The sequence below is a fragment of the Lissotriton helveticus genome, chromosome 12 (genome assembly GCF_964261635.1).
Source record: "Lissotriton helveticus chromosome 12, aLisHel1.1, whole genome shotgun sequence".
Classification (NCBI taxonomy): domain Eukaryota; kingdom Metazoa; phylum Chordata; class Amphibia; order Caudata; family Salamandridae; genus Lissotriton; species Lissotriton helveticus.
This window is the reverse complement of record NC_136073.1, coordinates 282,801,795-282,825,580: the sequence shown is the minus strand read 5'-3', so window position 1 is coordinate 282,825,580 and position 23,786 is coordinate 282,801,795. Positions and strand designations below refer to the sequence as shown.

Here is a 23,786-nt window from a genome sequence, read left to right as displayed (position 1 = left end):
AGTGGGCAAAGCCACTTCCTGACAGCGGAAAAAGTTGGGCCCGCGATTGGCAGGACCGAAAACAAGGCCTTACTTGATAGTGAGGAGTCCTCTGCATTAAACCTAGTCTGGTGCCCACGGCGCCCCGGCTGGTAATGAGCGGCCAAAGTTGGTGGCTTAAATATTGGCTGCGTTAACGTTTTGCCGGTGGGAGCCGCAGGAGAGGAGGGCCCGTGCTGGTGAGCGCATGCGCCGTAGTGCACAATGGTACACTATGCCGGCGCATGCGTAGTGCGTGTGAAAAACGGGAAAGCGGCGGCCATCATGGTATGGGCTGCGCGCTTGGAGAGGGGTTCGCGCCTGCTATGGGAACCTGGGTGGGGGGTTGGAGAAAAATAAGTATTAAAATAATAATTATGTTAATAGTATTATAAATAGTGATAAGATAAAGTCCGGGAGAGCAGATGTGATTGGTAATGCGGTGGAGGTAATTTTAACTAGGAGGAGCCTTGCAAGAAAGAATTTGAAAGGAGCCCTAGACAACGCAGAGGAAGCAGGATATTTACTAGATAGTGAGGGGCATGTGGGGGGGTGTTGGTACTCATAGTAATAAGAGGATCTGCCCCCTGCTTATCTATGTATCCACATGGAACTCACGAAGCGGAATTCAGTGAGTGCTCAAGCTATTCCACGGGATATTGTCGTTAAGGCCTGTCTTGTGGGTCGACAAACGGTAGATCCACCGCTGTTCCTTGTTTAGTAGCTTTTCTTGGATGTTGGGCCCATTAGGGTTGATACTCTCAATTACCACCCAGCGCATGTCGTTGGTAGTGTGTCCCATTTCTAGGAAATGATTGGTGAGTTTGGTAGTGTTCTTCTTACACCGAATCGTGCTGCGGTGTTCGCAAATGCGTGTCTTAATTTTCCTGCTGGTCATCCCAATGTACCACAAGTTACATGGGCAGGTAATGCGATAGATAACGTGGGTGCTGTTGCAGTTAGTGTGACTGCGCAGTTCCAACTGTTTCCCTGGTTCCAGGGCTAGTGTTTTAGTCGTGTTGGTCAGATGGCACACGCTGCAATCCCCGCAGGCGTAGTGGCCTGTGATGTTGGGGAGACCCCATTCATTGGTGATTGTCTGCTTAGGCGGTTGTGGAGGTTTTGGTCTGGTTGAGACAATTGTGTCTTTAATGGATCTGGCTTTTTTGTGTGAAATCAGAGGGGGATCCCATTGCAATTTCCCTGTATTTATTATGTTCCAATGTTTTCTTATGATCTTGGACACCTGGGTAGAGACTGTATTGAATGTGGTCACACATGTCAATGGTATAGATGTTGTTTCTTGAGTACATGTTTCAATGAGTCTCTCCCGGTTTTGGTTTCTAGCGCGCTTCTGTGCTTTCTCTGTGATCTTTTTGGGGTAGCCTCGTTGTTTTAGTTTTGCACTGAGGTCTTTCGCCTGTGCTTTATAATCCGAGGTCTCGCTACAGTTGCGTCTTAGCCTGAGAAATTGTCCGTAGGGTAGATTTTCTCTAAGAGATCTGGGGTGAAAACTTGATAAATGTAAAAGGGAATTGCGGGCCGTGGGTTTGTAGTGGGTCTTGCTTATCAAGCGGCCTTCTGATGCCTCTATGTCGAGGTCTAGGAAGGTGTTCCGATGTGTATCAACGTTGTGAGTGAATTTTAAGTTCCGGTCACAGGTATTGAGCCATTGGCAGAAGTTTGTTAGTGACTCTGTGTTTCCTTCCCAGATCAGTAGGATATCGTCTATGTACCGCTTGCAGAAGGTGATTTCAGGGAACTTGGGCACATTATTGGTGAACAGATGTGTGGATTCGAAATGATGGACATACAGCCCCGCTATGCTTGGTGCGAAGACACTCCCCATCGATGTGCCGTATGTTTGTAGGTACAGTTTGTTTTCGAATTCGAAAAAGTTTTCCTTTAGAGCAAGTCTTGCACAGTCCCATATGAATTTGGTTTATGTGCGATGTGGCCAAGCACTGTGAGGGTGTCATCCTGTGGTAAACTGGTGTAGAGGCTCTCTACGTCAAGGCTTACCAGCAAAGATGTGGCTGGGTTGTACTTCAATACATCTAGGAGCTTGAGCAGGTCTTTGGTGTCCTGCGGGTATGTGTTGGTAGATTTCACTATGGGCTGGAGGAAGAAGTCGCAATAGCGTGAGAGCGGTTCCAATTAGGAACCTATGCCGGAGACTATGGGTCTCCCAGGTGGCGGGGTCTGGTTGTTATGGATCTTGGGAACGATGTAGAAATAGGGGATTTTCCCTTCAGTGGTAGTCAGAAATTTTGCTTCACTGGGTGTTATCAGTCCCACTGACTCTGCTTCCTCTACTAAGTTAGTGATGGTCATTCTCAGCTTGTTGCTTGGGTCTTCCTGGAGTCTCCTGTAGTTCTTGGTATCATTTAGTAATCTGGTGCATTCCTTCCTGTAGTCTTCTTTGTTCAATATTACAGTCCCTCCCCCCTTGTCGGCGGGTTTGATGATGATTCCCTCGTTGTCTCTGAAGGAATTGAGGGAATTGCGTTCTTTACTACTGATGTTATGGAATGGGTGGCTTCCTGGAGTTCCTCAATATCCTTGAACACAGCTTGTTCAAACACTGATATCTCGGCTGGGATCATCGTGGGCGGTGGCATGAAAGTTGATTTCGTCCTAAAGGTAGTATCTCCGGCCTCTTCGCTGGAGGTCTCAAAAGGCGATGTTTCAAAGAAAGCCTTTAACTTCAGTTTTCTAAAGAATGCGGCCAGTTCGCAGTGGAGGTAAAAAGTTTAGTTAAAACATTGGTAGTTGGCAACAGTGGGAATTTGCTTAAGAAGAAATCTGCCTACGTGTGGCAATATTATACGAAACCATAAGCGTGGACCTGGGAGGCATTCATATAAACATGTCACTGAAATGTGCAAAAAACTAAAGGTGCAAATTAACTAATAAAAAAGGAAATCCCATGACAGTCATGCTCTGTAAAAGCAGAAATAAATTGAAATAGATCAACTACTCTTTTCAAACCAACTCTTTTTTTACATCGAAGGGATAAAAATCGGGACATCTTTATGCCTTTTAGGTAAGTGTTTTGCAATAACTCGAGATCTTGAAACACTGTTAGGGTTGGACTACTAAACCCAGAGAACAGAAAATCAAGTTGTGATAACTTCGCTAAAAATGATAATAATAGAGTGTTCTCATACATTTACATAGAACATGTTTAAAGCAAAGGGGTCATTTATTATCTTTGTTAACACAGGAAGTACTCTATAAATCCCTTTTACAATGAATGTGTTAATTGTACAGATATAACATGAAAGGGTATAGTTAAAAAAGAATATTATGTTAATTACATATTTGTTTACCCAAGAAAATGATAGCATTTTTTCACTAAATGAATCAGGAGAACCAAGAGTCGGGCAGGTGGGATATCAGTTAACATTTAACTGACATCCAGGTACATCCCAACTCCAAAGAGCTCCCTGTATATTGGCGAGTTTCAGGGCTGCAGAATTTGGCTTTGTATGTGCAGGTATTTCTTCTTGTAATGCCGCCTTTGTGTTGCTTTTTTTTAATTTAAATTAAGGGCATCATTTATCACAACCATTATAACTAAACACAATCTTTACACAAATGGCAAATCTTTATTTCTTGCTCATTTTCAAATCTACTGACTTTCTTACATAAGGAATGTTCATATTGTACATGCTGAACTCTCAGGCAAACAGATTTGCAGCACACTTGCAAAGTTGAGCAGCATAGTGACATAAAATGAGAATGCATGATTACAAACCTAAGTGTATCCAAATAACCAAGCGAGTAATTCAAACATTGACACTCAATACCAGTGCCACAAAATGCCCCTTTTGCATGATCAGCGCCCTCACCATTTTTTGTTCCAGTTTATTTTTTTATTTAATTCTGCACACTGGGGCACTGCTGTCCGGTGCCCAGTGTATGTGCTCTGCCCCTAAACATGCAGAACTATGCCAAAAACCTCTGCCTGGCCTATGTAACCCTTCTATAAGGCCATAGTGCATGGAGTACAAATCCCACCCTTGGCATGGAAAGCTAAATGTCACCCGTGGATGGCAGCTTTATTATGCCATCCACTTGCATGACAAGGAAAACACGGTTTTCAGGCATGCCATTTTTGCTTGGCTGCTGGGGTTTAAACCTGCAGTGCACCTTATTAAAATAACACTTGTTGACGGGTAAATATTAGTTTATAGCCTATAAGGTAGAATGCATGGTGTTTTAAAATAGGAACTTAAAAAAATAGGGTTAACGTGTCCCTACAGTGACAAGGCATTAAAAGCAATTTTTACTATGGCATGTCTACCTGTCTTATATAGAAAATCATACTACAGAGTAAAGTACTTATGACTAAATCTTGGGACTGAGGGCAGCTAATAAAATATTAAATAACTATTTTTTTAACAGTTATTCAAAATACAGTTCAATGGTAAAGTTGGATTTTCAAGAAATATTAAGGAAAAGCAACTTTAAAAAATTTACTCTTTCCCTGTTTGAAGTTCCCAAAGGCTAATGTACAATAATTTTCCAGCTGCTCACAGCCATGAAGGTGCCTGAATAAGTTGTGAATGAGGTGTGAAATTCCTCCCAGGAGCTATACAAAAGGTAACTGTGATTAACAGGTTTACACAAATCTGCAGGTCTGTAGGGATGACTCTTTTGAGTTCAGCAGAAGGGTGAGAGCTGTGCCCCTCCTGTTGACAACAGTGTCAAATCCTACATAAAAGGGAACAAACAGGATGCCTGGAAAATTCTTGTGAATCCCTTGTCTAGGGCTGAGAAATACTGCTTTTATCTTGCCAAACGTTTGTCTCCTGGTTTGTTGTGGGCACAGAGCCTGTTTCGAACTGGATTTTATTGATAGTTGTGGGTGGACACTGGAGATTTCCATTGTCCACTCCCCTATGCCCACCGAGCCTTCACAGCCTAAGTATACAGTGGCTGAAGACTTTCGCCATCTTAAACTTGCCTTGACACATTGCATTATGGGTCTGTTTGCTATAAAGCAAACAGGAACTACTGAAAAAGTTGATGAGCTAGGGCCTGGGAACATAAACTCCATTGGTCGGGGGGGGGGGGTAGGAGTATTCCAAGGTGTCCCCAACCCACAGCACACTGGTGATCCCTACAAAGCTGGACTCTTGTCCAGCCTTCCTCAGAATACTCTCTGGACCTGTGGAAAAACAGAAGAGGACTGGACCTACTGTCTTTGATCTGAAAGGAGCACTGAGTGACTGGGCCTGTTCCCCCAATCAAAGACAAAGAAGTGGACTCCAAGAGTCAGCTGGTTGACCCCCTGTATGGCTACAGGGATAGAACAGGCGGCAATAGGGCTTTTCCTGACTACTCCCACATAACTAGTGGCAACTGAAACTTGAACTGAAGTTTGTCGTTGGGCTCCAACTGACACCTTGAGATCTATAAGTAGTGCCCCTGAGGTCCTGGAGGTTTTAGCAGTGTATCCCATGGTTGTTTGGGCCTATAAAGAAGTTTTTAAACTTTTGAAAAAACATTAGCTCTAGAATACCAGAACTTTAACAGAACCTGCCACAAATAGTATCTGACAGGCAGTACCCCAATATTGAACAGAAGGTATGTTTGCACTGTTAGACCTGTCAGCCCTTTGGGTGGTCCCTCATAATTTGTGTCCCCTTTTTGCCTTCTATTTTTTTTGTATGTCCACTACATTTTCTTTTTTTTGGTGTTGACCCTAGGTCTCTGGGCGCTTCATTGCTACTAATTAGCACTGAAGTGCAGGTGCTCCTCTAAAATGAAGGAAGAGTAGGTGCTCCATCACAAAATGGTGGCCTGCCAACTGTCAAGTTCTTACCTCATTGCTTGGTGCCATAGAGGGACATGAAGGGTTCCAGAACCTTCTGGTCCACTCCGGACACTCTGGGCCCAGGTTATAAAAGGTAGAATGTTGGGCGGCCATTTTGGAGTTCGGGGAGTGAGGAGAGCCTGGTGAGGAGTTGAGGCAACTACGTGGGGAGGTCGGTGCACTGAGTAGGGTTTGATTGTCCCTTGGGCCTGCTACCCTTCTCTGATGACGCGATCCCTTGCTTGTTGATCTAGCCCTGCCATTCTTGTTTTCCTTGGGCAGCCTTGTTCCCCCCTAGTATTCTCTCATAGAGGAACCCTGGGCTAACTCTGGTGAGCGGAGGACATTCAAACTGGGAGATAAGGAGTGGATGTTATTGCCTCCTGGAAGAGGCTAAAGACTTCTGTCATCATCCGCCTCATCCCTGTTGCCGCTCGAAGCCCTAGCGTTCAGAACTGGGGTGGCCTGACTCATCTGTACTGAACCTACCCTGATGTTAAGTAGTGGGGAGGGGACTTGACCGCTGTGGACCCTGAGATCCATAGCGCTTCATGCGCTTGTGTGAATTACTGTGATTCTTCCGATGTGCCTTTGAGGGGTGCGCGCCTCCTGCTTGCCGACTTTTCCTCCTACTGTGTATGAAACGGACACCGGTTCCCCTGTTGTGGAGATTTCCGGGAACCGGCGTCGCCGTGAGGAAAGAATTGCCTCAGAGCCGTTGCTGGGCGATGGAGGCCTGGTGAAGCTCCGCCCGGCATCGTCAGCGTGAGGCGCCAGAAAAGTGAGGGGAGGGGTTAGCGGAGGCCGAGCCCCGGCGTAATTCTTCCTGTGCAGAGATTGAAGGAGAGAGAAACACGGAAGGGAACGCCAGCCTTAGTTCCCAACAGCGCACCGATAAGGATCCAGCCCCTGGGGACATCCCGACACTGTTTGGGACCTCAACTGGAGGTCGGGGGCCCAGCCGAGGAAGGGCTTGGCCGGAACATGTGGCAGGACTGCTGTCCCAGAAGTAAGCCGGGAACTTGGGCTGGAGGGAGGGAAGACCCTTACTGGGACTTAACTTTAGACGGTGTCTCTGGCCCAAGTGAAGGGATTAACCAGCGGGCCCTGGAAATTAGAGCCAGCAGAGCTGCATCACGGACAGAGGTCCCAGCTTAGTAGAAACGATTACTAAGGAACCGCTACTATCTGTGTATAGCCATTCTGGGAACAGCGCTATGGACTATGCCTAATTGGAACTAAGATCTGCCCATCTGAAGTGAATGTAAAACGCAGACTGATCAAAGCTCATATGAATTAATGTAATGATCTGCTATAGCGCATGAAGTACAGGTACAATGTTTATATGATTTGTGAGAATAACCTGCCTTCCTCAATCTAGGCATTTAGCTGCTTGATCCTGTATAAAAGCGCAATTACTGAGGAACTGCCTAAAGAACCTTTTTCCTCTCAAGATTGTAATGAAAATGAGTCATCAATACTAATGTAATTTTTTTCACCTACCCTGCTTATTAATGCTATGACTAAGTAAAGTTGTTAATATGACGAAGTCTTACTATGACACATGTTTTCAGAAGCCGGTAGCCTACTGGAAATAAAAGAAAACTGTTGAGGTATTAACTGTGACACAATTGGAAATTTATATTGGAAGAAAAGATAAAGCTTTTCTACCTTTTTCTAAAGATGGTGTGGTGTCATTTTTCAAGTGGAGGGGCGCAGGGTTACTGAGTGAGTGTGACGCAAACATAACACAATTGCCTTGAAGTTAGGCCTTCCCACTCGAGCCAAGCTACCTAGGTGGACCGGTGACCCCGGGTCTAACATGCACCATATGGAGATCTCCGCTCCTTTGAAAGAACACAACATTGCCTTTTTCTTAGTTGGGACTTAGAAACTGTTTCTATGTTTTTTACTTCTAGACTTTTACTGGTACCAATCCACTTGGTCTATCCAGCCCATGCTCCATCACAGTTGGCCTCTAATATCATGTAGATCCTGAATGACCACGTCCATTGTGCATCACTGGCGTTTTGCATTTTTTAGTGCTTTTCCATACTTACATCTATAAAAATGTATACCTTGGATTTTTATCACTTTCAAGTCATTTTGCTTACTAAAGTTTCCTCTATTCGCATAAAATTGAGTGGGATTTTTATGTTGTTGTATTTATGACATTGTACCAATTTTGATACTTCTAAAATAGATGCTTTACACATGTTTGTTAAGTAAAGCCTGTCTGCTCTGGGCCATAGCTACTAATTGTTGAGCTCAGGTTTAAATTATGTATTTCAGGATATACTTTTGCATCCTTGTTTAAAATGCTTACTTTCAGTTGCTCTTTTTGCCTTTTGCAATATTAAACAACATTCCTGTTTACAACATTCTTCATGTGTTTCCTGTATTGAGCAGGCCATACATTTAATCTTTTTATGTCCCTTTAATGGGATACATATATAGTACCTCCTCACTCATGTACCTCATTGGCAAACAGTAGGTACAGCGCGGCTCCGCAGCAGAGAATGACTTAAAGAAGTCATACAAAAGGTGTTTTTTCTACTCCTCTCTGACTTTAGTCCATGTCCATGTCATACTTACTGAATGCAGGAAAGATAATATACTGTACCAAAATAGCATGGGAGCTGGGTGGATGACTTAAATGTATTCTTACATGTGTGTGTCTCCGATGAATAACCCTCTTTTTACTGTGACTAAGACTGATGGCTCTTACCGTTTGGTATTGAATTACCTCCACCTGAACTCACATTGTCGTGCATGTGCGGTACAGAATACTCACAGTTCTTCTCTAGTGGATAGTCTTGTGCACAAAAGGTTTAAAACCACACTTGACATATCCAATGACTTCTTTGCGCACAATCTGTCCCCTATTAGTAGTCAATGGACAGCTTTTACCAGTGGTGGCAAATAACGCCAATTCTGACATTTGGCTATGGGCTATAAAAACAGTCCAGGAGTCTTTGCCTCCCGCATAGTCTCTCTTTTAGAGGGGCTCGACCCAGATGCCTGTTCGTATGTGGATGACATTTATCTCACAGACAATGAATTATGGCCGCATCTGTGTCATGTAGACCGCATTATTTGCAGTTTTGCGGACTTTGGCTATAAATTCAACATTGCAAAATCTCACATTGCAGAGTACACAGTGTTGTTCTTGGGCTACGAGCTCAACAATGAGGGTAGAGGTTTGGCTCCTCACTTCCTGGAGAAATGTGCAGAGCTGCGCGTTACCATGACACTGAAAAAACTAAAGTCTTTACTGGGCTTTTTGAATTTCGGTCGTACTTACATTCCCGAATATGCCCAGCGTATCAAGCCTCTTTACGCTTTGGTACAACCTACTTTCTCCCAATCTTGCTGGCTGCCTGCGCATTCAGCCATCTTGCAATCTTTGCAGACCGATCTTCTAGAATCTAAATTCTTGTTGACTCTTGATAGCCACACAAACCTGGCGATAAGAATCGTATCTGGGGCGGTGGGTTTCACATACCTGACTTTTAATGAAGGTGACACAGTCCCTATTGCTTACAAGTCACACTTGTACGTTTCGGCTGAGTTGCGATTTTCCACTGTGGAAAAGGTTTTGACAGCAGTGCAAATGGCGATTATCAAAGAACGTGCACTGTCGCAGGGAAAACGCATTTGGTTGTTACTTCGTATCCTGCCTTGGAGGCAGTGCCGAAAGCCAGTGTACCAAATTCTAAGGCTTTTCACCAACGGTGGATACAAAGGGCCACGTCCTTGACATCTCCTGATGTCACGTTCATTTTTGATACCTCTTTGCAGACTTAAGAGTTTTGGCAGTATGAATTTGTTCATCCTGCTCCTCTGACAATACAGCCACTAGAGGATTTCCATTGTATCATTTACACTGACAGTTCAGCGCAAGCAGCTAAGGGTTCAAGGCACACATATTCTTTGGCCTGCGCAATAGCGGTTGGTACTATGGTAATTTCAAGTCCAATATCGTGCATACACAGACATTAGGGGACTGTACCGCCCAATTGGTAGAGCTTCATGCTCTGATGCTTGCATTGGAGTACGCAGATCCCAGTGTGACTACTACTTGTCGTAAGTCACTCTAACTAATGTGTTCAATCATACAATGACAATTTATTATTTTGGACTCAAAAGGACTATTGTGACTCCAAAGGTCGCACAATAAAACATAAAATGATCTGGGTTCGAGTGGTGAACTTAAAGAACGGCTCCCACTCGTCTTTGTAATTCATACTCTTGGTCACCAGCGTGTCGGAGTTCACGCTGTTGGCAACAGTCTTGACAATGAAGCGGCCAAGACAGCAGTTGCAGCATACTCAGTAGCAGCAGTTACACATTCCAAAAGTAAGATTGATGATAACATCTCGGCAGCTATTGCCACAACAGAGAAGGGAGGTAATTACCCGAAAGGTTTCCCTTCTAAATATTCTTATCATTTAAATCCTGATAAAGTTCCTTATGTGAGAATTAACAATGTTGGTGACAGGTTGATTCCCAACGCGGACAGCAGGCAGACTTTGATTACAGCGACACACGAGGGCATGACCTCAGTGCATGCCAGCGTGTCGGCTACTATATCTCTCCTACAACAGGGTTACTGGTGGCACGGATTGTACAAACAAACGTGTGATTATGTCCTTCATTGTGACATCTGCCAGCAGATGAAACCTTCTTCTGCAGCACGCCCGCCCTAGACTCAGTTGTATATATCTAATAAACCACTTTGTTGTGTTTACTTAGATCACTGTGGTCCTTTCTCTTCTGATACTGTGTATAAGTACATCTTAGTAGCAGTTGATTTGTGCATGCGCTTTGTGTCGTTGTGGCCCCAAAGGAGTGCTGATTCTTGAACTTTCGTAAGGGATTTGTGTGTCTTTGTGGGAATTTTTGCATGTGGTACCTTCCATTCGGACCAGGGTCTACGTTTGCCTCGAAGGCATACAAGTATGACATGTGTTCATTGGAGGTCCAAGTCAAATTTTTGTCTCTATATCGGTCTGAGGGCAATAGTGTTGTGGAGCGGATGAACCGTGACTTAAAGCAATCCTTGACAGCTAGGGTATTAGGTAAAGGGCAGAACTGGCTAGCCCACCTCAATAGCGTTCAGCGTGCACTTCATAATGTCCCTAGAGGGTCTCTGGGTGGGCGGACCCCATACAAAATGCTCTTTGGCATCAAAATGTTTGTTCCTGACCTTGAGGGTCTAGACATGGCAGCGTCTGCCGCATCCTTTGACATAGATGAACATTCTAATGTTTTACAGAACTTACAATAGACCAGAGACAGTCTTGTAAAGGAACATTTGCTGCGTTGCAGATTCCGGTAGTTGGCTGCTTACCCCGAGTTGGTGAACTGGTTCGAAAGTAGATTGAGAACAAGAAGGAATTCAGCCCCTCTTATCGTGCTCCAGTTCCTGTGCTTGGTGTGCAGGGTACAAGAACAGTCATTTTACCTCCACTTCCTGGTTGAAAGGAAAACAGGTACATCTCTATTGACAATGTCAAACTACACAGAGTGGCTGATTTTTCTTAGTATGACACCTGCGGTCTCTTGTCCAGCTATGATGCGAAACTCTGTTTTGGCTCCGACACCTGCTGCCACACCTGATGTTGCCATCAAGATGACTACAGTTACGAATCCTTTATTGAATCCACCAGCTGGTGATCCTCTTGATGTTACTGAGTACACTTATCCCACATACTTATCTATGCCCGGTTCAGAGACCTCTGGGGCTAATCAATCAAGTTTTTCATTTGACACTGACTCTGCCACATCAAAGTCCCCCTCAAAGATTTCGATTTTTGCTGTTTGATTTAAAAAAAAACTTTTTTAATTCACCCCTGCTCCCTGGAATTACATTTGGCTGGTGCCTTTTTCATTTTTTGTATTCATGTCCATTGTATTTGTGGTGTATTTTTTCTATTTTGTGAATGGACACTGTTAGACCTGGCACCATTGGTGTGGGTCTCCCCTCCATTTTTGCTGTTGCCTCAAGTATTTTTGCTGGTGTTAGATGCTTTGGGCACTGTGCTACTGCTGTTATTCAGTGCCACAGTGCAAGTGCTCCCTATTGTAAATTGATGTATTAATCAGTGATTCCATGTTTGGCTATTTGGTTTACTTGTCAGACCCTAGTCTAGTGCACTGAGTGTGCCCAGGGCATGTGAATCCAAATGCTGCTGGTGGGCCTGCAGCACTGGTTGTGCCACCCACAGAAGCAGCCTTGTAAAATGTGTCTAAGGTCTGCCATTGCAGAGCCTGTGTGCAGTCTGGTACTGTCACACTGACTGGGTAAGTGCACCCACTTGCCAGTCCCTATACCTTCCCTTTTCTTCATATCAGTCACCCCTATGGTAGGCCCAAGGGCAGGGTGCATTGTAAATATAAGTTAGGACACGCCCTGATGTGTGTGGCATGTCGTAATAGTGAATTACAGCCATTTTCATTTTTCACTATTGCAAGGCTACATGTTCTCCATAGACCAGAATGGGCTGTTAGATTATTATATGTTTATAATTCTAACTGACTCAGAGAACATGGTAGAAATCCGAGTTTAGTATGCCTGAACTCAGAATGATAAAATACATCTTTTAGTGAAGTTGGTTTTAACATTCTGTGTTTGCAAATACCACTTTTAGAAAGTAGGTATTTGCTTGCCTAACCTTTCAAGCCTGCCTCTGCTGGGTTGTGTATTCCTTCGTCTGGATTTGTAAGTGACAGGGCTGGGGGATTTAAAGAGACAGGATGAGTCAGCCCATTGATGAATAGAGCAATCTGCATCTAGATGGGAGGAAGGAGTTGTACCTGAACCTTGAATAGGGCTGTGCCTGCCTTCCACAATGCTGGCTCCACCTCCTGGGGAGCAGCTGATGTCTCTGCCCTGCACACTGAAAGAAGAGAAGGAGTCCTGTAAACAAAGTGCTCCAGGACTGTACTTGCCTTCCACAATGATGGCTCCACCTCCTGTGGGTCGTCTGATGTGCCTGCCCTGCACTGTGAAAGGAAAGGAGAAGTCTGGTAAACAGAGTGCTTCAGAACTAGTTTGGACTAGGCAAAGGCCCTTCTCCCCTTAGAGAACAAAGGATTTTGGGGTATAAATATTGGGACCCTGATCCCATGAAATTAGATCACTTAGGACTACAAGAAGAAACCTTTACTGAGGAGAGGAACCTGAAAAAACTGAGGAGAGACTATTCCCAAGCTGAAGTGCTGCTTGGGGCATTGGCCTGCAGTGGTTGCCTTACTGCCAAAGGAAGGAGAAAGGAACTTTGTGTACTTTGCTTTCAACTTGTGAAGGATCTCCAAGGGCTTGGAAAAGAGCTTGCCTCCTGCTGAAGTCTCAGGGACAACAGACTTCACCCCCCAGCTCCCCAGAGTTCTTGTGGAAGTGCCTGCTGCTGTTTTGGGCCATCTGAGGAACTGCCTGTCGCAAGGAGCTGGAAGCGCGACGCAACGAGATCAAAGCATGTCGCCGTCGCTGCTGCTGCCATCGCACTTCTGAACAAGGGTGTCGCCGCTGGAGTTGTCGCACTGCATCGCATCGAGAAGAAGAGTGCCGCAGCGAAGAGGAAGTGTGTCGCCATCGCTGCTGCCTGACGTCACACTTCTGAACAAGGGTGTTGCCGCTGGAGTTGTCGCACTGCACCGCATCGAGAGGAGAGTCTTGTAACGAGGTCATAGCATGTCGCCGTTGCTGTGCCTGCCGTCGCACTTCTGAACAAGGTTGTCGCCGCTGGAACTGTTGCATTGCACCGCATCAAGGAAAGCACCTCACATCCCCGAGAAGCGCGCCACCGTCGGAGCTGCTGCCATCACATTTCTGAACAAAGATGTTGCCACTGTAGCTGTCGCATTGTGCGGAAGCTTTACGCATCATGGGAGAAGAGTGTCGCAGTTGGAGCTTTTGCCGTCGCACTTCTGAACAAGGGTGTCGCCGCGGCAGTCCACGCATTGAACCGAGAACTTCTCGCGTCCCTGGAGAAGCTTGCCGCATCTGGAAGATCTTCACATCTTTATTTCTTTGTACTTGAACTTTGCTGCATTTCCCTCGCTGCGCCATTGCTTGTCGTGGAAGCGCAACGCAACCTTAGGTACATTGACGCAAAGTGTCGCATCTTAAGAACTGAACTTAACTAAGCTATATCTACCATCTTAAAGTAACAGTATTGTGTATGTTTGTCGTTTATGGTCTTGTGGTAAATCTATATAAAGTGTCCATCTGTAGTGTTGTCACTGGGTTACTGAATGTGGTCGCAAATGCTTTACACACTGCCTCTGAGATAAGCCTGTCCGCACTTGCCAAGCTACAAAGGGGGTGAGGAGGGGTTATTTTAGGAGTGTAATCCCTTTACCCTGAGTAGAGGCAAGGGTCCCTATTTGTCACAAGTACCCAACTGTGCCAACTAGAGACCCCCAAATCTAACAGACACTATGTTAAAGAAAGAACTACAATTAGACTAATTGATGGAACTTTGGCACCCTACTCCTCATCACACAGAATGTAGAGAGACCAGACTTTCGTGAATCTTCGTGTTTCTTTGGGGATGTGGTTAAACAAAATATTCGCTCTGATGATTGGGACGTCCATGAGGCTATGCTTTCTGATTTGAAATATTATGCTGCCTTTGATGCTGAAGATTTGTACTTAGATTCTGCTAACTATGCTGATTTGTTCTGCTACCAACACCATGGCAATCACTTTCTGCACAAAGCAAACACATTTAGAAATGTGGTTAATTACACACAATGGGAGCATTGTCCCGCTCCTGTTGAAGGCAGCTCCAAAACTCTTTTGAAAAAGTTTTCTTACTTTACTGATTTTAATCAATCAAATCCTGATGCATTTTATTTTAGGATGACTGAGAAGTCCTCTTCCAAAGTTAGACTCACCCACACAAAACTATTGTATTCGAAGTCCTTTATCGAGCAATTGGCTGTAGGGGGCTATGAGCTGTGGAGAGATACTATTGATCTTAAATCTGTTTGGGTTCTAAAAGTTGGCAAGTGCAAGGTACTGAGGCTTTGCATCGTGCATGTCTCATCCCGAACCATATGTTGTTTCTGAATTCGACAATTTCACAAACCACTTGCTTTGGATTGGCCACATCTAAAAAATTAAATGCTCCCTCTATTCCTGATTTGGGAGAATACTCCAATTGGAATAATCAGACCAGTAGATTCCTTAGTGATTTACAGACTCTGTTACATAATTCATCGTTTAACATTTCCAGTTTGATTCCCAAGGGCTGGTTATTATGGCAAAAAAGTGCAGATGCATGCCAGCATCGTTTTCTGGGTTTGGCCCCTGGCTATACACAAGTTTGGGTTGACCCCCGTTTTGCGAATTACTATTCTGTCACTACCTATTCTGTAGGCAAGCTATGTCAGTCCTGGCTCAAACACTCCACCTTGGCATCAGTTATTCTCCATTTGTCTAATTTAACTGACGCCGTTGACTGGAATGACTGTGTAAAAGGCCCTGCAACAGGCAGATCCAAAATATGGATTTATGCAGTTTACAACAAAGTTTTGAAGCTGTCCCAAATTGAAGCTGCTTCTAGGTTACTTGCTATTGATCAAGCTAATTTAGAAAAAATGCTTGCAGTTGTAGATAATAGCATTAACACACTTTCTTCCCGAATTTACCCATTAGACAATATTGTTTCTTCTGTTGTTGATATTGTGCAAGATGGAGTCTCAGTTTTGTACCATGGTCAAAATCAATTGTGTTCTATTATGCGGTTTGCATGGACTTTACAAACACTGAAGGCTGGGAAGGTGCCTTGGGACTATATGAACACTTCTTCACTGTTTTTACCATTTAATCTGACTATTAAACAACAATTTATGTCAATGAAAGATGCTACGTTGTGTGCGGTTCCTATGTGCTACCTCTTGAAACGTAAAGGCTGAATGGCAAGTGGTGCCCTTCCTATGCGCTTGTCCCGCTCGGTGCCCCTTCCCATGCTTCATTTGCTTCTTTTCATTTTTAATCTGATAGTGAACGCCGCCTGCCCACTATCGGGATGTTGGCATCATGGCTGTGTTACTATTCTTGGTTCTTTGTTCGCCCTAAGTTGGCAGGGTATGCTCAGACGTGAGTCCCTTGCTCACTTTGCCACTGGAGTCAAGCAAGCCCGGCTGAAGACGGCTGTAATGCCAGAAACCGGTCCTGGGAAGCTTGATTCCGGTCCAGGGAAGACATGGCTTGGCAATTCGGGCTGGACTGTTCCCATGAGGCACAGGGTCAGACTGATTTGCATATGGCCATGTCTGAACTGGGGTGGCGGAGTGAGCTAAAGAATGGTGATGGATTAAACCCAGATCAGTTGACTGGGGGTGAGTGTTTGTATTGTCAACGCTCCGTCCATCACCACCTTTGGTTTTTCTGTGTTACTATTCTTGTGCCCATGAGACATGTTGGGTTGGGAAGACGGTCAAGCACGTGTATCTGTGAATGTTTTTAATCTGTGACTGTATTTTGTACTTTCTTAATAAAGAAATTTAAAAAACAACAACAAAAAAGATGCTACGTTTTCACTTTTGCATATTAAAAAGTTAGAACCCTTACCATTTTCAGTGGCTGAGACAAATTCTGCTGTTTTGCTTATTCATGGGTTAATAACGCTACCTTTCCCGCTGTTTAAATTTGAGGCTTGCATGAAACATTATGCCATAGGCAGATATGAACCATTGGGTAGCGCATATCTCCATGAGGTTTGGTCTCTTCCTTTCACCTATAGGTGGGGAAAAGAGGTTTATTTAAAAGGAGAAGATTGCACTTCCACCCCGGATCACTAATTGGTCTGTAGGAATTTACAGTTGCACGGTTCCTGTAATGCAGTCGCCCCGAATTTTACCTGTATTTTAAAAGGTACACCTGCCCCGGCTATTACACCTAATTTCACGTTATTGGCAAACAGTAGTTATTTACTTTTAAGTAATGAAGATTGCTGTGGTATGCTGGCATGGATTCCGTATGTTGTGACTGTTTACCAACGTGTTGTCTGCTGTAAGAATGTCCTGTTTCCTACTCCGCATGGGAAGCTCGATGTATCCATCTGGCCTTCCATTCCGACCTTGAAAGCAGAGTTCAACAAGATGGGTCGAATAAGAGCGCTTTTGTCTCAAAAGGAAGTCGCCCATACATCTGCCCATGAAACATTTGCCCTTCACGTGGCTACTACTCGTACTGAGGTACATTCCTTATTAAACACAGATCTCCCCCTGCATTTTGGGCCGTTGATTCACACAATCTTTAATGCCTCTTCAACCGACGGCTTGGCACACTTTTTTAAAGTAGTAAGTTCTGGCCTTGTGACTTAATTTCAGACTATATGTGGTGTGATACCGGCATTTTTTAATTCTATTTTTTCCAGCGTCTTTGGCGGTTTATCTGTAATTCTCGCCTTAGCTGCCGGTGTACTGCTGTTAATTTGCTTACTGCAAAATGGTACCACATTCTGTGCGCAAACACGGTCTGTCCCGGCTGCTCCTACTCCGTAACCGGATGCTTAAATACTATGGATCGCTGCCTCTGGCGACTCTGAGTGTGGCGTATGGTTTATCTTTCTGGTTTTTGTATTTTACATGCATGCAGCCAGTTTTTCACTGCCTGGATTACAGATTTGAATGGGCTCTGGATTTGTGTCTCTGCAACACGGTGTCTCCTAACCCTGATTATGATCTACTAATGAGTCCCTTAGTTGCTCATGAACTAGATTGTTCTGGAGTCGGGATTATGGCCTGCACAGCAGCTCATGGGGTCCTGGACAATTTGAACATACGGACTGCAGCTCATGACTTTCTGGCACGCAGTTATCCCTAAGAACACCTGAGTTGTCGTCTGATGGTGCTAGAGGCTCCGAGTGTTGAGGAACATATGTGTTCTTTTCCATTGTTAAATTGGAAGGCTGAAATGTTCACTGACGAAAACAACGACTTCCTGTTGGAGGCGGTTGCAACGTACTGTGCCTATACGCTGTTGGATTGAAGTTACGACTTTTTATGCTTCATAGACACTTATTGGTTTGATGACCTTTTTCCCTTCAATTTTTTTCTTTCATTAACTATACAAGTTACATGTGTTTTGACACTATACCTTCCTGTTGGATTTTAAAAAAAAAGAGAAAAAATGTTTGGGTTACTAATTCGGATTTTACTCCCAATTATCCACTTTGGCGAAATTTTGCACTTGGTTCTGTCTCATTCGAACTTGAACTCTGTGTTCTAAACATTGCCTCCGCTATTATGCGTTCTTCGATCAAGGGAGGGTGTAGTGAGGGCTGGGCCTTGTTACTCACACTGTATGTTAGCATGGGCTTATTAGAAGTTTAAACACCATTTTCTCTTTTTGCTGCTTTTGCACAGAACACTGCATACAACTGTTGTTGTAAGTTAGGCTGCATGAAATGCTTCACATGAGAATGGCTTGTTTTCAGCATCCCTAGACTTAGATCGTGACTCTAGTCTGAACACTGAGTGCTAAAGCCTCCAAGGTTATCATAACAAGGTAGCTGTTGTTCGGGCTGATCGGCTCACGTTCTACCCATACCATATATGCAGCTGCAAGCCAACGTGGTTCTGGCGCCTTTAATAATGCACTGTAAGCATGATTTCAGACACTTGGAAGTAGCCAGTTTTTCCAGAGACAAATGGAGAGCTTTTGCCGACCCTGATGTGATTCACTGATCTTGGAGGTATGGGGTCCCCCAAACAAGCCTAAGAGACCGTCTATATTTTATAAAACATAGTTTCTAGCTAGGGAGGGTGATTTACTAGGCGCTATAGTGCCTATTTTCACCATCATTGTAATATGATTTCTCCTTTTGTGTTTTATTGAATTGTAACAATGCTGATCATATTATTTCTAATCATATGTCTGCTTATGTTAGCAAAAATACTGCATCTTAGAGCACGTCGTTAAAATAAATATTTTAACCTATCCGTGTCTCTTTTTAACTCCTGTTGTGGGCTGGTATGAGAGTAAAATAAAAGAGTGTTCTTGCTTCCCACCATTCCTGAGTATAACCTAAGTCGCATGTTCTGGGTTGTCTAATCATTGGTTCCTTTGCTATAGGACGAAGAGCTAATGTGACACTGATGCTAGCTGGTTAGGGTTTCTAGGAACTGAGGTGAGTTTTTTGGTACACCACAATTCACTGTGGTCCTGGGTCTCTGTTCACAGTTCTGTGTAGGAGCAGAATCCCTGTGACACTCCCAAACTCTAATGTACTTACATGCTACAGGGGCAACACAACAGAGTTTATAACCATCAATGTTGTACATCAGCCAGTCTGCGAATCAACATTCTCCAACGGGGTTGGCGACACCACCTCTGCCCCACTGTTCAGAGTGGCAGACAAGCTAACTCCACCCATTAACATACCAACCAATGTGCTGTCTTCCTGGACTTCAATCCATACCTCGGGCATATCCCCTGCTGATGATTATCTCTAGGATATACTCCATGGTGCTGTACTCTGGTGTCCCCTGCTTTTCATGACCAATTCTTAGTGACCCTTTGTCTTCAGGTGATACTTTATCCCAGCGCACACGCCACGCCCAAGCCTCTTCCAGGGGTTCAAAAATGGGTCTTACCCTGGGCGACTATACACAGCTTTGCAGAGAATAGCAATATATATGAGAGGCCTGTAGTCCGAAGCTGTCGTTTGACTTCTACAAATGATTTCCATTGTGCCTCGACCATTCTGGTTTAATATGGGGTAAAGATATAGTAACATTTTCATATTTCAATGTTCCTGATGTGCAAGAATAAAGTCCTGATCATGGTGGTTGAAAATCTGTGCTATTAATGCTCTTGGAGGAGCCAACTGCTGAGGGCACGCGATTAGTGCTCGGTGCAAATGCTCCACCACAAATACATTTGTCAAACTCTCAGGTCTGAAGGTGTTATGAATCCAGTTCTCTTAAAAGGCTTCTGCAGAGTCTCCCTCCGCTTGTTCCGGAAACCCCACCAGGCTGATGCTATTACAGCAGGATCACTCCTCTGCGTCTTCTGCTCTGTCTTCCAACAACTTTGCTGTGGCAGTCAGTCTTGCTACTTGTTCTTTCAGTGTGACAACATCTTGGTCTAATCCACCTATCTTTTGTACCATTGCAGTCATGCCCTCCAAGACCTTGTGCAGATCTGCTCGCAGTAGTCCTACCTCTATGGCCACCATATCTATTTTATTATCTAGGACAACTTGCGCTCCCTATATATCAAAGCTGCCCTGGACGGTTCTGCCTCAGACTGTCTTGTACTACATTGCAGCATGCTTTGTGGTTGAACACATTGAGACATTGTATTGCTTTGCTGTCCTTTATTAGTCTTGTCTTTCCCAATATACAGACTGCAGCTGGATCTCTCTGTCCACGACTACATCACTGCTGACTGCAAAGTGTTCACTGACTCAGTGGGCTCTCACATTCACCCCCCCCCCCCCAGACTAATATATAATACTAGGGGGCCCCCAGGTCCAGGCATGGTTTTGCAAAGCCCCAACTCCTTCACTGCCTACAGTATGGCAAACATTGCCCACAGTGTAGGCCGTTGCAGGGGCTACTTCCACCCCTCCCTTCAAGCAGGCATCTAATTAGTTAGATCTCGAACAACTCAGTGCTGCAGCACTGCTCTTCCATATGTATACTGTTCGTAACAAGGCAAGGGGTCACCATGCACACTCCGAATGAATAGACAACCAGGTGGTAAGGGTACACACAGTCCACAGTTCACTCACTTCCCAGATCTCCAACGCACAAATTCTGCTTGCAGCTTCCTCTGTGCTTCCAACGCAGTATTGCTGCTTTACATGTTCACCCACACCATGATCCCGCAGTGCCTCAGGCAGTGGAGAAGCCCAGATCCTAATTTGTCAGGGCACTTCAGTTAGTTTCAGACCCCGTTTCGGGTATCCAAGGCCCGAGTTCGTAGTACTCTATTCTAAATGGCGTTCATGGCCACACTTGCTCACAGAGGCCCCCTCTGTCCTTTGCCAAGTGCGGCGTGTGCTACAGGATCCACCTGTCCCACCTTGGATGCAAGGCAACTGCAGCCACCACCTACTCTGTCAAGCCGCGCAACTGCTAGGCCTCTGCCGTCCGGCTCTTTTCTTCAGGCTGCTCCATTTAACTCAAGAGCTTCCCAGGTCTCCCTCACCACTGGATGGATCCCCTCCACCCTCCATTTCAAGTGAGGTGTGGGCCCGAGTACATTTCCCCACCCAAGGAACAGCATGTCAGGGCTGTCATGTGCCATCCACCACCTCAGGCCACACAGCCTCTAGGCCTCCGCCCTCCATCGCGTCTCCACAGGCTGCCCGGTGTCGGAGCAGACCATCACCACCATTGCTCTTACCATTCATCCCCAGGCAGGTCCGCAATGAAAGCTGCATACATGAATACCGATTTGTCTGGTACGCCTCCTCTCAGTTTAATTGGATGACCACAGCATCAGCCTCGCCAGTGGTGCAACCCTCTTCGCATCCACTATGGGAGATGCCATTCAGGTGACAAAAGGATAGCTCTGGTCTTGTAAATCACAACAGTAGCCCGCAGGGGTCCGACAGACTCATTCAGTATGGTCTAGGTGGCTCCGGCAGGCAGGATTCCACAGGATTATTAACTGGATTAGCGGAGCTCCAGCTTAGTGCATTTTAGTGGCCTTTTGCTAAACCACGCCCCTTCTGGGAAATTCATTCAAATTAAACAACACAACAATTGAAAGCAAATTATCACGTTTTCATCCCCCTGTTTAAGTGTGCCCTGGAATAATCTGCAGGAAACTCAACATATCAGGATGTTGTCTACTAAGTGTTATGTAAATCTGTGAAACGGTGCCAAAGTTAATAACAATAAATCTGTCTCTCATTTGTAAAATATGCATGAAACCTGGGATTCCCCCATTGGGCTTAACTTGCTATCAGCCAGCCAAATTTCATGCCGATTCTTCACACAGCACAAAAGTTAGAAAATGAAAAACATGTCCCCTTGTTTTAACTTTGTGCCTGTTAATGGATTTGAATAAACCATGTTTTGCTTACTCTTTATACTTATAAATATGTTGGATGGGTATAAAATGAATAAAAGTTAGATATATCTGTATTTTTACCCTGCAAATATTCCTTGCAATGAGGTGTGGGATTGCCTGTGGACCTAAATTAATAAAGTAAAAGCCTGTTCCAATTCAAGAAAGGAGTGTTTTGCTCCTGCCATCCTATTTAGACCTGCAATCCCAAAGTTTGGTCAGCACACATGAAGATTCTGACTGTCTGCAACAAAAAAACTACTGCTACAATCGCAATCACAAGTTGCAGGAATCAGTTCATGTACACTGTTAAATTATTGAAAAAAGACAAAAGAAGACAGGGAAATGATCTCCTGACCTACGAGTTCTTGTGGATTGGTCCTAAAGGGACCCCTCATTTGTTTAAGGAAATTTTGACATGGGTTTGCAGACCCTGCACAAGGGTTTACAAACCTCTGAGCTAGACTATAAGGATCGCAAACCATGTTCCTGAATCTGCAGACCTCAAGAAAGGGCTTTTGGACCGTTGTTAATCCCATCTCCCAAATCTGTAGACCAAGGTCCAGATCTGTGAACCTTAGGTAGACATGAGAGGTCCCACAAGGGTTCCCAAGCCCTTAGCTGTTGATGACCCCCCACCCAAATAATGATCGTAAACATAATAATACTTATTTTTGTTGTTGATATTAATATTATTATCATTGTTAATTAACCCCTTAACTGCTGGGCCTTTTTCTCCCCAGTTCTTAAAAATGACATCAGCAAATGGTTTACTGTGCTAAAGTCACTACTTCCCAGCTTTCAGGAACATGCAGCGCTGAATAAAAAGGCAAATTATTTACCACAGTTTTGGCATTTTTCAAAGAGGCAGCCAATTACTCCTATTTTGTTGTGCTCTCAACCTACTTCTAGTTTCATCAAGGGGTCAGATGTGTAGATCCCTCAAGGTTTACCTGAAGAAATCTACTGTTGAGATAAAGAAATATTAAAAATGAGTAGGAAAAACCTTGGATTAATCCGTTCCTGTCATGAGCTCTAGTCCCAAACATGAATTTAAGGTCTAGTGGAGTTTCTGCCCTCCCAGGGGGCTGTTCGGGGGTAATTGGGCCATCTGCCCTCCAAGGGCAGAAGGACTGTTGCCCCATTTAGTTGAGGTGCGGGCATAGCTATGCCCATGCTGAGCAGCCCCAACCCCTATATTTTTATATTAAAAAAATTCCTGGCGTCTATTGGGCTTTCTGCCCCCACTGTGGGGCAGATCGGAAGTAATTACCCCCCAACTGCCCACTAGCGGGGTCCGAAAGACTATTACCCCCTTTACTTGGTTTGAGGGCATAGCCATGCCCATGGTGGGCAGCCTCTGCCCCTATATTTAAAAAAAAATCCCGGGCAACGAAGGGGTTTTCTGCTGAGGGGCAGATTGTGGATAATTATCCCCATCTGCCCCGGGGGGCAGAAAGACTGTTGACCCATTTACTTGGGGTGGATGCATGGCCATGCCCATGCTGGGCAGCCCCCACTGATATATGTTTCTAGGAAAACAATCCCTGGTGTCTAGTGGGCTTCCTGCCCCTTAGAGGCAGGTCGGGAGTAACTGCCCCATCTGTACCTAGGGGGCCAAAAGACTGTTGCTCCCGTTAGTTGGGGTGGGGGGCAAAGCCGAGCCAAAGGTGGACAGCCCCACCCCTACACAGTCCTATCTTTTATGTGCAGAGGCTTCACAGTCGTAAAGATACTACTAGTAGAGTACCTTTGTGAATAGCAAGCAATTGTAAACTTAAACAAAAGTAGAAGTTTACCTCTGTGAATCAGGATTTACTTGACACTCAAATTATCAAAAATAAATAAATGTGCTATTTATCTGTCAGGCTACATACAGATCCATGATACCCTGCCAAAGCT

At 44.7% G+C, this 23,786-nt stretch overlaps 1 protein-coding gene across 2 annotated transcripts in view; it reads right to left on the bottom strand.

Moving 5' to 3' along the window:
- ABCC12 (ATP binding cassette subfamily C member 12) overlaps positions 1-23,786 on the bottom strand; it is a 1,077,363-nt gene that overhangs the window by 688,400 nt on the left and 365,177 nt on the right. The gene's annotated exons all lie outside the window — the stretch shown is intronic.